Below are 15,777 nucleotides of genomic sequence, written 5' to 3'. Positions count from 1 at the left end.
GTGTTCATCCAGCTCCACACTGTGTTATCTCTGACTCCATCTGCATCAGCAGTTCTTACTATCTCCAAACATGCCGTATACTTTTTTTAAATCACCTTATTCACTTGTGTTGCCACTTCCAGGGCAAGAGAAAAACAGGAGATATTGTAATTCTACACTCTCATGCAAAGTCAAACTCTGCTGCAAAGGATTTGTGGTCTGTTTGATTTAAGGCTGTAAAAGTCAAGCTTGATCTTGGCTCATCAGATGTTTCACATTGTGTGATGAGACTCTATTGTTAAGACCCACAATTGATTGCAACCAAGTGATTTCTCCAATCTCAACTATCCAGCTCAATTGCCACAGATTAGATCAACCCTGGGATTTTCTCAGGAATGTTACATAGTTGATATATTAAATAATTTAAAATATAATAAAAGCTATTTTTATTATATTTAAATTTATCTGCACAATAATTAGCAACGACAAAATTAATGAGGGGAGTGGAGTGGTTTTGGAACCCCTTGCCATGGATAGCTGTGGGAACAAAGTCTTGCATAAATTTAAGGCCAGAGGCAACGCAGTGCCTCAGTGGTTAGCACTGCTGCCTCACAGTGCTAGCAACCCGGGTTCAATTCCAGCCTTGGGCAACTGTGTGGAGTTCGCATTCTCCCAGTGTCTGCGTGGGTTTCCTCTAGGCGCTCTGGTTTCCTCCCACAGTCTGAAGATGTGCAGGTTAGGTGGATTGGCCATGCTAAATTGCCTATAGTGTCTTGAGGTGTGCAGGCTAGGTGGGTTTGCCATGGGAAGTGTAAGATTACAGGGATTGTTGGGGGTTGAGTCTGGGTAGGATGGCTCTTTGGAGAGCCAGTGTGGACTTGATGACCAAATGGCCCGTTTCAACACTTTAGGGATTCTATGGGATAGATTTTTGATCAGTAGGGGAATTAAGGTTATAAGAAACGGCAGGAAAGTGGGTGTATGCAATTTTGGATAAGCTATGATCCTAATGGTAGAGCAGGCTTGTAGGGCCAAATAGCTTACTCCTGTTTCTACTTAGTGTCATAGAATGTACAGCATTGAAACATAACCTTCAGTCCAACTAGTCTATGCCTAGCAGGTATTGTAGATAAATGAACATAGAACAGCACAGCACAGTACAGGCCCTTTGACCCACGATGTTGTGCCGACCTATTATCCTACCCTGCATGCCCTACATTTTACTATCAACCATGTGCCTATCCAAGAGTTGCTTAAATGTCCCTAATGTATCTGACTCCACTACCACTGCCAGCAGTGCATTCCATGCACCCACCACTCTATGTAAATCTAGTCCCATTTGCCAGCATGTGGCCCATATCCCTCTAAACCCTTCCTATTCATATACCCATCCAGATGCTTTTTAAATGTTGTATTTGTACCAACCTCCACCACTTCCTCTGGCAGCTCATTCCGTACATGCACCATCCTCTGCATGAAAATGTTGCCCCTTAGGTCCCTTTTAAATATTTCCTCCCTCACCCTAGACCATTGCTGTCTAGTTTTCATACAGTCTTACCCCTTTCCTTGGCAGAACTCAGTTGTATTGCCACAATCACCTTCTTTGGATAAGATTGTCAGCTAACTCTTCACAAACTTGAGATTAAACACTAGACTGAATTATGGATCATAAAAACTGTGAATGACATAAATATCACAATTACTTTTGTCAATTCACATTTCCTCATATCCTGCAAACCATTTGTTCCCGATTATATCAGTTTAATTTAAACAAGATATTTGAACAAAGTAATAGAAATAAATTGAGTAAAGTATTTTAATGTTAAAATTGGTCATTTTTAAACTTTTTGGCTTAGTTACTTCAGTTAAGATTCCTAATAAAGTTTGACTGTATCTCACATTTATAATGAATTGCACTGAAAAGGTTAAAAACTTCAAAATAATCAATTCTGATCTATTTGAATCTACCCAGTATAATGTATTGCGCACATAGCATCAGGAAAGACAAATACACATTATAATTCAATTCAGTATATATTGTTTATTCATAAACACTGCTACATTGGAATTTACATATTTCTCTGCTTTTTTCGTTACATACATCTCACTTTAGATGTGTTATACTATGTTACCAAAAGCATAAAAGTATAAGAGAATAAAAAATACACAAGAAAAACATCATGTAGCATGTTCCAAAACTATTTTGTGGTCTACACATTTCTCTTTAAAACTTAAATCATGCGATCAATTAATTAGCTACAACTTATCATTTGCAATAGGAGGAAGCCTTTGTTTGGGTATTTTATAAGTCATTGAATTTCCACTTAAAATCTAAAATGTAATGCTTAAGGAAGTAGGTACTGGATTCAAACAAACAGTCACCTTGAGTTTCTCTGAAGTGAAGCATCTTTAGGATTGAGGTGATTACCATCTTTCATTTGAAATTTGCTATCTATTATGTTACCTTGTTGTTAGCTTCCTAATAATAATTTAAAACTAGTTGATAAAAACCAAAAGAACTGCAGATGCTGTAAATCAGAAACAAAAACAGAAGTTACTGGAAAAGCTTAGCAGTTCTGGCAGCATCTGTGAAGAAAAATCAGAGTTAACATTTTGGGTCCAGTGACCCTTCCTCAGATTTTTATTTTTGTCAATACAATTTATTTTAGTTCAAAAATGATTTTTTTTGTTCTTTCTTAGCCAATTGACTTTAATGATGTATCAAGAATTTAATTAGTTACACCCTATCAAAATTCAGCTGCATGGCCTCTATTTCATTTTCTCCTTTAGTGCTCCTGTTTCATCAACCAAGAGGACTAGCATACACCTCCATCCCCAGGCCTCTTTAAATCTTAACTTAGATTGTGTACAAGAATAAAGGACATGACATGCTCTGCAGCTGAAAATGAGGGACTCAGCATTATACGTACAGGGAATTATATGTACAGCCCTGAAATACAAAGTATATTGGTCATACAGATTTGCAAAATGCTAATTCCTTTCCATGTATAGCTTTCAAATTCTTGGGCCTGGACTTCTTTTGAGATTATATGGTCATTTAAATTATAATTAACAGTCTGCAATATGCCAGATAGGTTCTTTGAATTTGTTGAAACATCTGCTTGATCGGGGAGCAGGTGTAAATGTGAGTAAAAGTTTGATTTTCATTTTGTTCATTGCATATGTTTTATCAAAAATGACTGAACTGGCATTGAGAAAATTTGCTAGCAATGTGCTGCTGTTCTACTGCTGCTTGAAACTGCAAAATATTCCCTTTTAATAAGCTTGGGAATTCCAGACTTACTACAATGCAAGTGTTCCTAATTGACTACCAAGTCCCCAATGCTGCATATATTTATGATGGTTAAGAAAGAAAAAAAGACCTTCATTTTGCAGATTTTTAATCCAGCAATCCCATGAACATATCATCGAACAACAAGTAAACTCACTAGTGCTTCCCACCATAACTTTAAACTCATGGAGATGCTCAGAAGTGCATCTGTCAAATGAAATGTTAAGAGATCACAAGACATTATTTCACCAGCAGCCATGGAATTTCCTGGTGTCCTGACTACCATTCATCCTTCAAATCAACATGTCTGAAACAAATAATTTGGTTATCTATCTTGATCCCATATGTAGGACTTGCCCTGCACAAATTAGCCAAATTGTGTGCCTATGAAATGACAGCAACTATACTTCAAAGCCAATTCACTGGCTGTGAAGTGCACTAAGATGCCTGAAGACATCAAAGGAGACACATAATTGCAAGTTCATTTGTTCTTTTCAAGACGTGAATGTCAGTACTCTCTTAATATCTCCACAGTTACAGACCTACCATCAGAGGAAAAGGTCAAATGCAAGATAATTAAATGAGACCTGGATATTACATACAATGTAAACAACAGAATTTGTGACTACTTGCAGGCAGTAAGTATTATTTACTTGCTGCTCCATTCAAATCAATTGCAGTTTCAGCCACATTCAATTTAAACCTGCTAACATCTGAATGCATTGAGACCTTCAAGATTCAGGGCTGTGATCTGGATTTTTTTTTGTCTAGACTTGCAGTTCATTTTCCATGATCTATCCAAATTAAAAAATATACGGACTCCAACTTTGAAATGATAAGCATCACAACTAAACTCTCAACATTCACCATCATTACTCCTCTGAAATCGACACCAACTTCTGGAATTTACATGTGTGCAATTTAACTCAAATTCTTGAAATTGCTCACAGTAATTCTAAGTTTCTCACCACAGTGTACAGTTAGAAGTGCCTGTAGATGACAATCAATCAGAAATCACTGAATTGATATAAGCTTAAATGTCTAAGTTTATATCACTTTTAAAACACCCAAAGTTATGCCTGTTTAATGAAGTGTAACTGCAATCTCAATAGTATACAGAGTCATAACTGATGTCAATGAACATCCCCGGTGCTAGAAAGTTCATTTGATAATCACGTATTTTGTAAAAATATCCCAGGTTTTAATATCAATTTTATTAAGTGTATATTCCAGTTTCTAAAATATCCAGTTCATTCTCTTAAAACTTTATCACATCTTTGTTAAAACCTGAAGTGGGTGGGTTTGGTTCTGGTTCCATTTTTTTGCATTCTATTTCTGAGGCATGCCAACCCACCTATTTTTGAAAATTGAGATTCAGCCTTTGAGTGTACTCTTCCAACCCCATACAAACACCACACTGTGTTCAGTTTTGGACATCGTAATTTTTGTATTAAAACTGTACTTGAATGCATAAAGCGGTTGGAATTTTTGAAACTATTATGGATATTCTGGGATACAACCTGTACTTAATGAAAATTTACAAGAAAAGGCAGCTTCCAAAACTATCCAAGTATAAACATAATGCACAATCATGTCTGAACATATGTACCAAAATCGAAAGTAAAATAATGCCTTTATAAAGCTTATTACACTGAAATACAATTTGCCGACTTCTGTTGCTAATAGCAAATGAAAACTTTACAGAATCAGCTACAAACAAATTTCCACACAATGTTTAGATTTTTGAATGTTTACAAAAACTTTGATGCTTTTTTTAAAGGATGTACTTTATCACAAAAGCTGACTTAGGTTAGAGGGAAAATAAACAACGGAAAATATGGAAAAGGCATAATATATTGTCCCAAGGAGGGACATATATTCTGCATCATATAAACATGTAGAGAAGAATTTCAACAACATGAAACTAGAACCTATCCCATTGAGGTGCATTTTTGTCTGGTACAGTTAGCTAAAGTTAATCAATAGCCTTAGTTTTGCTACAAGGCAGTTTGGCATAAATTATGAAAAGCAGTAGTACAAGTTCTTCTCCATGCATGCCCCTTTTCTGTCGAATAATGCTGTTAGACATTAACAGGCCAGACGTATTAAAGTTGCACTTTGAACTGATGCACTTGAATGGGCTTCAGAGACACGTCCAAACAGCAGTGAACAGCCCAAGCTCAACTCCTGGACTGGCCTCACCTACAAAAGTGACACCGATAGCTAAGTTTGGTTGAAATGCCTCTCAAAAGGTGAAGAACTTATGACATGAGATCAACGGCATTACCAGACAGTATTAGACTTAAATAGCTATATCTAACCTTGCCTGGTAAGACATCAATCAACATGCAGTCAGCCTTGGCAATCAGTAACCTTTGGCCACTGATTTATGCTGGAATTGTGACCACAATGATAAGGTTATATTCTCAGAGGCAATTTTGGAAAAGAAGGCAGGAAAAAAAAAAGAACCCATACTGTACTTTGGGAACAATTCCTCCATAACACCCCTGCATAGTTAAAGTTTGTTAAAATATGCAGCAACTCTATACTATACATAATTCAGAAGAATTACAATTACTAGATTATGAGCATCTAAATTTCAACTAGCCAAGGAACTGGCAGAAACTTAATTTGAACCAATACTCCATTGTTCTTCTGCATTTAAAAATATAAACAGACTAATAAAGTGTATTGTACCAACATGATTCCAGAATACTGACTCCATACGTGGATATAATGAATAGGCAAAATAAGAGAGATTGATTTCAAATTCATTTTCATTTTGTGAGCAAACAATATTGTCCAGGTTTATTTCACAGTTTCATTTGGCAAACTCATGGAAAATCACTTTAAGATCATAATATCAGCAAATTTTGCAAAATATTGGAGAAAAATTAAACTTACTACACCTTTGATTACCTCCAAATACTCCCATCACATTTTAACAACCAAATGTGTACCTTTTGTGGAGGGGGCACGGGGGCATAGTGGCCCAGTGGTTAACACTCCTGCCTCATAGCAGAGACCTGGGTTCAGTTCCACCCTTGGGCAACTACTTGTGTTGAGTTTGCATGTTCTCCCCATGTCTATGTGGATTTCTGCCAGGGGCTCCAGTTTCTTCCCACAGTCCAAAGATGTGCAGGTTAGGTGGATTTGCTTTGCAAAATTGGCCATAGTGTCCAGGTATGTATAGGTTAGGTGCATTAGCCATGGGAAATGTAGCGTTACGGGGAAATGGGTCTGGGTGAGATGCCCTTCAGAGGTCAGTGTAGACTCATTGGGTCAAATGGCCCATTTCCACACTGTAGGGATTCTGGATTTTTAAAACATGATCACTTTGGTAAGGTAGGAATTTTCATCATTCATTCATGGAACCTTTCAGCTGGGCATACAAGTTCTCCTTTTAATTTATCTCTAGTAGTTTTCTCTTCACCATAGCACACGCTCAATGGTCTCACAATGGCTGAGCAACTGACTCACAGCTTTTGGAAACAATTGCTACCTAGAAACTGAAATTAGTACAGGATGTTCCATAGACTACCAACTTTGTTTGTATATCCAATTGATATTTTAGTTTTCCTGCATATTAAATTTGTAATAGAAATATATGTATGCTAAAATTGAACAAAGCAATAAATTATATTGCATATTAATTTCTCATCTCCAATATATGGTAATAATTTCTGTCAAAATATTTAAAATTCCAACCAGCAAATTCATTGTATTTGCTGCTCTTTAAATACAACCACCGGCCGATTCATTTTTAAGAAAGATTTTCATCCACTAAGCTGTTACTGGCCATTACTGTTAGCTTAAAACATTTACTAAATTAATGAGTGGTAAGAAAGTACACATGTAAGCACAAAGTAAATTGCTGGAAGAGTTTCCATACTCTGCTTGAAGTACACAGGTAAAAATCAAAGACGTTTTAACAGCTCAAATCTAATAGACCATAGATTTAGTTTGTTAGGAAACTTACATGAGAGGCTAAGGAGAGTTTCTGCTTTATCCATTGAGTTTAATATCAACATTTCACTGCAGCACTCTTAGCCAGCAGAGACTGGCAAGAGTTGTGTGTGTTTTGTTTGCATGCTAAGTTAATATTAAACAAAGGATTAGGTACTTCTCACGCAATACCTGCACCCAGCACCCAAACACAGATAAGCACAGACAAGCATTCTGGGAAAAGATGAAGCAGTTCAACATATGATGCTTGATATAGCCATGATTGATATATCTTGCGATGTTAACCACAATAAATCCCACCTAAAATAAAATGCTATGAAAGGCAGATAACTGGACAATGGAGAGTTAATAATGGAGAGTTAATAATGGAGCTTTACAGTATTGCCACAAATGCGGACTCCATGTGCTTCTCGAATCTCTGATTTGCTTAGTGCTCTATCAATATAGGTTTTCTGCTTCAAATGAGGGTGGGATCCAATGTCATCACAGTAAAAGCAACAAATAAATTCACTAGGTTTTATACTTAGGAAAATAAACCATTTTCCTCTGAACTATGAATGCAAAGGGAATTTCACATGCTCCAGCTTCCAGCCTGACAAAATATGCACATCTAAAACATTAACTATTTCTCTTGTCCAGATTTACATCAGATTTTAAGCATCAGCATCTTTTACTTCTATTTGAGTTTCTACTATACTCAAAGGACACTTTCTCATCACCTGAACACAGATTTTGTGGATTACAATTAGGTAGAGTGATGAGAATTTAGGGATAACTTTTTATGACTGCTTTCACTTCCTGCTTGCACAACCAAAACAATCATACATGACTTTTAATAAATAGTATGTCAGACACAATTGCTTTCCTTTTATTTTGACAAAGAAAATAAAAAAATATATTCATAAATTTATTTCAATGTGCTTCCCAACTGAGATCACACTTACATTCCTTGCCTGAGGTTTCTTTACTTTCCCCTCCACATTTCCTGAAATACTGGATTTTGCTCTGTGGATGAGAATAGCTGTTCTGAAATTAGCCCAAGAGGTTATCCTCTAACTGTGATAGGCTCTTAGCACAGGGGATGAAAGGCAATTGTAACCATTTAACTAGTATATTTTGGAACTCTTATTTAATAAGCCTTCTAACATTTCAGCTTTGAAATTATCATCTCAACTTTTGGTCAGGATGAGTTAGGCAACTGGTTTTCTAGGTGGGAATGAAGATGTGGACGCCAGAAAGATGCTTGGGAGAACTTTTTACATCTTTAAACATCAGACCAGCACCCTACTGAGCAGCAACCTTGGAGTTGGCCTTTGTGCGGCTGGCTAGAGAATTTGTGCTTCTTTTTACTGCCCCAATGAATAAGCCACAAATATGAAAAGCACTAAAGCCGAAACCAATCCTGTGGAGACCACCTCTCCATAAAGATGATTAACAACTGTGGCCCTACTTTGATTTTAAACATTCAGCTACTTCCAAGCAAAACTTCATTTCGATGTGTTTGTGTGCTTGCCTTTTTGCCTCAGCAATGCCCACATTTTCTCATCCAGGCTGCCAGCCAACCAGGGATTTGGATCTTTGGATTTGGCCTTCACCCTCAGGAACTAGCCTGCTATCCTTAGTTACAAGCCAAATGTCAAAGCAGCTAATTATAAGCTTGCTTCAGGCAAAATTGCATGGATTGGTGCCTTGACAAAAGGTCCTGGCTCAGTACTTGAAAATGGTCTTGAAGTTAAGTTCTTCATATCCATGGGAAAACTCAGCCCCAAGACAGCACAGTTTATTTACATGGCAGTTAACTTTAGATTAAAGCTTTAATGCTTCTTTTAGAAGTGTTACTCTTTAATGTCAGGGGGTGATAGCAACAGCTTAAAAGACAAAGTACCCACTGCTTGGCTTGTCTGTCAAAATAAAAACTATTTTTTTAAAATCATGATCACAGCACAAAAGGAAGCCATTTGGCCTACCGTGCACGCGCCAGTTGTTTTTTTAAAAGTGATCCAGTAAGTGTTACTTCTCTGTTCCTTTCTCATATCTCCTGCATTTTCTTCTCCTCAGGAATTCAATATAAAAGAATAGGTGTAAGTTTCATTTGTAATTTGAAATCACAGTTCGAGATGGTTAAAAGTTAAGATGCCAATGAGATACAAGTCACCACCTTTTAAGAAAAAAATCAAAATTTCTGCATGATGAAGGTAGATAACTGCCCTTCAGACTCTCTACTAGTTGCCATAAAAAAATTAGTCTGAATTATGCTTTGGTTTCCCTTCCCCCTTAAGATTTCTTACTTCCTGTTTTGTAGTGATTTCAACCTCTTGGTGAAGTGCTGTGAGGTGCTGGTTTGTATGCATAGCACTATACAAATATAGGCTATTGCAGATAGTTAATCTTTCACTCTTATTCAGATTATGAATGTCATGCACATAGAACAGAACAAGCAAGTAGGGGCAAAAATCTAATGGTAAAGTTATTGTTTTTCATTATTCTTATGTATACAAAGGATTAATAAAAGAACACGTCAAAAAGATTTAAGGTCCTAAAGTTACAGTTTTTTTCTGATGAATGAGATGATTAAGCTTCTTTAATTTGGGCATTGGTTTTCAAAAATTAAAAGGAGATCACAAGACAATCTGCATTCAATAATTCTGTAGCATGATTTTAAAAGTCATGTTTTGTCCTATACAAAATTCACAGCTAAATGGAAATTTAGAACAAACTAATGATGAATTGGGTCTCCAATCTTTTCATTGCGATTCATTGTAAAAGAAAGCAACAGTACTAAATTCTTCATTACGTGGTAATAAGTTGTATTTTATGGGCAACGATTTCAAATATTAGTCATCTTCACCTGTCTAAAGCCCCTTTTATTCACCTTGGGCAACAATCCCTTGAACTGATTCAGCTAAGAATTAATCAGTTTCATGGCTGCATCAATCTAAAAACAATAAAACAGTGGATTTGAGCATATACTATCACTTCTCTTTATAGGGTTGCAACTTGTCATTCAACGCAGCAAAGAGCGATCAAGAACTTGACAAGGTGGTTTTTAAATTATTTTTAGGAAGGTATGTTTCCAATAGTATTTTCATGGGCTTACAATGAAAGAAATTTTGATACAACTTTCTGCTTTTACTAATTCCTTTATTGTAACATGCAATGCAGAGGTCTAGAACTTAGAAAAGATAGGATGTCCCAGGCGACCATTTGATCAGGTAGCATCTGGACACCGGTTTGCACAAGAGCCCAGGTAAGATTTTGTGTCCAATTTTCATAATTTGACATATTGAGCTGGTAGCTCACAAATATTCATGTTCCAGTACAGTCTTCTGAGAAACTTATCGTTGATATTTTGTCAAATATTAAAAATGTACAACCCCTTTTAAACCATACGTTTCCACAAAGAGGAATAAATATATTCTACATTGACAGAGGCATGGAAGAGGGCACAGAATAATCAATGAGCCATGCAACTAAAATAAAAAAAAGTGGGAGATACCATTCATTCATGCGTTAGTCTGTCAATGCTTTCATCCACAAATTCCTGTGATTGGCAAAGAAGCAACATTGACAGACAGCATGAAAAGAGCAATTGCATTCTTTCTGTCAGAAAACTACAGCATAATGATGGAATGAAAGGCAGATGAGGCTTAAAAAGGGGGCAAATAGAAAGATGGATTTTTAAAAGTATATTTTATATAAAAATCTAATGATTATTTTACTTTATATATGTCATTTACTTACCATTACTTACTTTCCATCCTAAGGCTGAAGCAAAATGTTCTAGGCTGTAGACCAATTCACAACTACCACCAATTCACTTCTGATCAACTAATAGGAAGTATGACTGGAAGAACTTTCTGGGTCAATCCCTCATGCTCAGAGTCTGTCCCTCCCAACATCCCAAGCATTTTACTAGTGAGTGTAAACATACCAATACTCTGCAGATAACTGGGAACATGAATTCCCAGATATTTGAGTTCACAAGCACTTGAAAACGATTGCCTTTTTCATATTCCAAATCCCTGGATATTGCTTCAAGATATTGAAACATAATATTTCAACGAACATAGTTTTTAAGCTACATTTACCAAACATCATGCAGAAAAGCAAACACAACATTGTGATAATTTACAAATATAGTACAAAACATTTCATTTAAACTATGACACATTTGGCTCTGAGAACTACTTGTCTGCAACACAATTACTGTACACAATGTGACTTCTGGCACAAACCATTCAGTGTTTCAGTGGGTCAGTAAGTTAAGCCGGTGTTCGAGGAATCTGTCACTGACAGTGCGTAAATTGTATCCAGTGGCTGTTGATTGTGGAACGCTCTTTAAACATCGTTACCAGACAGTGTTAGAACATAGCTGTGCAATCCAGCACTGTCTAGTAAGATGCCCACAGAGGACCATGATTTGACCCAAACTAGAGGATTTTTTCATTTCCTGTAATAGGAAGAAAACATTGCGATTTTCAAGCCCATGTTAACTACCTATTCAAACTTTGATAACCAAATTTGCTAGAAGTTGTCAGAATAGGACCAAGATAGGCAACTTACAAAATAAAAGTTGACTTTCCTTATTATCTGATACATTCTTGGCATTTTAAAAATGCTTTCATGAAAACGTACCTTTCATAACCATTCCTCATTATAAATTCTAGGTGGTAGATACATGATTATCCAATCTTAAAACAAAAGCAACTTCACACATTGAACATAGATAATCCCCATGGTAATATTATCATTTAATCTTTTAAAACAAAGCTTTCCCAACTTGTTAATGTTGTCTTGAGCTATACATACTTAGGAGGGCCTTCACTTCCATCCCGGTGTTGTGATCTTGAATGGGATGACAGCAAGGGTACCATAACACATCTTTGGATAATAGCACGCAAGCAATTGGCAGAGTTTTGAACTCCTGATGGTACAGTACATAGTCATTGGACAGCCATAAGGGCATTCAGGCAAACATTCCATCTATGGGCATCCTGGCTTGGAATTAAATCACCACTCTTTTGCTGTTGCAGGGTTAAAATTCTGGAACTCCCTTTCTAATAGCAGTGTGGGTGTCCTTCAAATGAGGACTGCAGCAGTTCAAGGCAGCAGCTCACCACCATCTTCTCCAGGGCTATTGTTGATGGATGATAAATGTTGGCCTAGCCACCAATGCCCACAACCCCTGAACAATTTAGAAAAGATAACCACGGACTTGAATATCAGTTTCTTGAGTAAGTGACACAGGTGCCAAAGGGCAGCAGGCACCCATAAAACTACAATCTAGTTTTTGAGAGGCAGAGGAAAGACAGGGGAATAAAAATAATAATATTAAATTCTCAGTTCAAATTAAAATAGAATGCAATCTGCAAACTTCTTTCTGATATAGAACATAGAACATTACAGCGCAGTACAGGCCCTTCGGCCCTCGATGTTGCGCCGACCTGTGAAACCAATCTGAAGCTCATCTAACCTAAACTATTCCATTATCATCCATATGTTTATCCAATGACCATTTAAATGCCCCTAAAGTTGGCGAGTCTACTACTTTTGCAGGCAGGGCATTCCAGCCCTTACTACTCTCTGAGTAAAGAACCTAAAGAACCTTCTGATGGTTGACTTATTTAAACTTTTGGCAAAAGGTGACTTCTTAGCTAGACTGTACTAAAATAAGAACTCACAAAATGGTTTATGGAACTTCAAAAGTTCTGTGTAAGTAGATCTGGCTAAGTAGATCTGTGCCCATCAACAAGATGCTGCAGCTTTAATCTCTTCATCAGCCCATCCAGGGTAAATTATTCAATAAGATACCAAACTAACGAGCATGACTTGTAGATTACTTAGGGCCTTTGGCAGATCAAAAGAATTTATTTTCTCAACACCTTGAAAATTTTCTATTTCCTGTACAGAGGAGTGAAATAGATTTTGTAAATAGAAACTGCATAACAAATCAGCACAACAGTATTAGTCTGTAGCATCACTCACATTATGATCCCAGTTGATTGCTGATCAAAAGTTCTGCATTTCACATCTGACTAATAAAGCAACAAGCGAACAATCAATTCTCTGCCCCATTACTCAAAATATCATTGTTCTTAAGTTATTGGAGTCAATTACACCTCTTCAAGCTTATAATACAAAATATCTAATCTAGACAAATCGTTGCCTGTAAAATATTTGGGTGTTATCTTTCTTTACTCTTTAATTCTAATTACCTGTGAACTCTATTCTTTTTCAAACAAACACCAAATTCCTATCTTTATTTCTGTTATTTGCATAGCTTAATTCAAACATTTGAATAATTGAAATATCAGAACAAAAATAGGACTTTTTGTACTGTTTGGAGCATGTGATTGTTTGTGTCAGAGACAGTGAAGAAGAGTACAAGCGAAAGCAAGCAAAAACAAGTCATATACAGCAACCACATTTGTATGGAATGCAAAAAAGGTGTGATCGCTGCCAGTTGATTTTGCCTTCTTGTGCTCTATGTAGTGGTCTTATATCAAGCATTATGTTGAAATCATGAATTATGGCACAATTTTTTTGTGGCACTCATTCTTTTCTAATGTTCACAACTGCAACTGTCAATTTTCCTCAGTCTGCTCCCTCCGTAGATTTCTGAATACCAATCTGGTGGCATCTAACCACAACTTCTTGATTAGTTTCGTCAGCACCCAAATATTTATGCCTTGGCCCTTCACCTTTTTTTTTCTGGGATATAAAATGATTTTCTTTGAAACCTTCATCATTTTATTTCTAAAAGAGTTCAAAGCTAACTGACTAAATCTAAAATTAATCATTACAAAATCATTGGATATTTCATATTAATAACAAATCAGAAATGGAGTTATAGATTAGAAATGTTGGAGAATGAAAGATGATAATGATAATGCTGCAGAGCATTAAAACATTATATAACTGAAAAAAATGTCAGCCATTTCCTCTTTCTAATGTAGTACTATGAAATACGACCATCCACTAGTTTATTAATTATTTTAGATCAGGTGGCACAGAAAAAGTAGTTTTCTGGTACTGTAGTACCTTTCTAGAAATCAGTACTAGAATGCACAATTAGGTGATTGAGTATTGAGCTTATTAATATTTCATATACCCCACTTTATATGTCTAACTACATCCCACCATTTTCTTCTAATCTAGTGGCTTGAAGTACTTGTTCTGAATGAACCCATTCACAGAATCATTAGCTGCAACTCCGACCAACGTGATGCCAATAAAGTGCTGCAAAAATTGGAGGCATATTGTGGATGGGATAGAAAAACACAAAACAAAGGAACAGCCCTAGTGTCCATTGCAAAATGTAACTTGGCCTCATTATACATATGCAGTTCCTAGGCTGCTGTATAAAAGTATCCTGTACTGGTCAAGCCTGTAAGCCAGGCATTTTCCTTCTTCTGTTTGCCTTGAATTCTTCTCCGATGAAATCAGAAAGCCATCATCATCATTACCAGGCAGTATTAGAATACCAGTTACATCCAATGCTGCCCAGTAAGATGACAATACCTCCCCAAAAGTCTTTCAATGTTGTATTCCCAGCAGTTAATGTCTTAGTTCAGTAGTAACTCATCAGTAATTAAAAATGCACATTGCTGATTATCTCCCATTTCTACCCAAATCTACTTTTAAACTACATTTTATCGCAAATGTGCATAAATTGACGTTTTAATTATGCAAGTTTGAAATTACTTCCAATTTGAAAACATTAAAGCTTTATCTTTCTGAATTCAGTTATTGCCCTGATTTGACTCGCATGAAGCAATTACCAATTTAAATTGATACTATATAATTTAGTTGATATAATTTTCATTTCTAAAGTATGTAACAAAACATCCCTTTCCACGGTAATCACAAAATCAGTTCAATCAGCGCCTCTAATCACTTTCTTTTAATTAATTAAGGCAACATCTATTGCGATTGATGGCAGGTAGACTTGCTTCCATGCAGAAACTGTGCATCTCAAACTAATTTAAAGCACAAGTTTTGACTATGAAACTGCATATGAATCATGTAGGCAGACATTTACATATTATGTAAAAAAGTGACATCACTAACTTTTCTCGTCAAAATGAAAGCAACTCACAAAAGGCAAGAGCAAATACTGGAATGAAATATAATACTATCTGCTTCCACCCACAGAAAGCCATTCTTGTCATGTGCTTTTTGTTAAACTTGAAACGTAGAGAAAAACGGACTACAAAATGACTTCACCTGTCTAGATTCAAGCTAACTAGGGCCATGAGTTAATCCCACCATTTTGTATATTGCAGCTATGAGCAAGCAAAATGGCCTCCAGTATCCTGAATACTACAATAGTAATAACTACCTTTCAATCTAAAATACCATAAGCAGACAGGAAACGATAGCGTTACTGGTTCTGACTTGTACAATCTCTAACAATTAAGCATTTAACAAAATAAAATTTGAAGGGCTTTTACTGAAGATAACATGGAAGTAGTAATTCAATTAAAGATTGCTATTTACGTTTAATTTTACTTCTCCAGTCTCAGAGAAAAATATATTCT

This window comes from Rhincodon typus, chromosome 31, assembly GCF_021869965.1.
Source record: "Rhincodon typus isolate 14 chromosome 31, sRhiTyp1.1, whole genome shotgun sequence".
NCBI lineage: Eukaryota > Metazoa > Chordata > Chondrichthyes > Orectolobiformes > Rhincodontidae > Rhincodon > Rhincodon typus.
Note: the sequence above shows the minus strand (reverse complement) of the source record.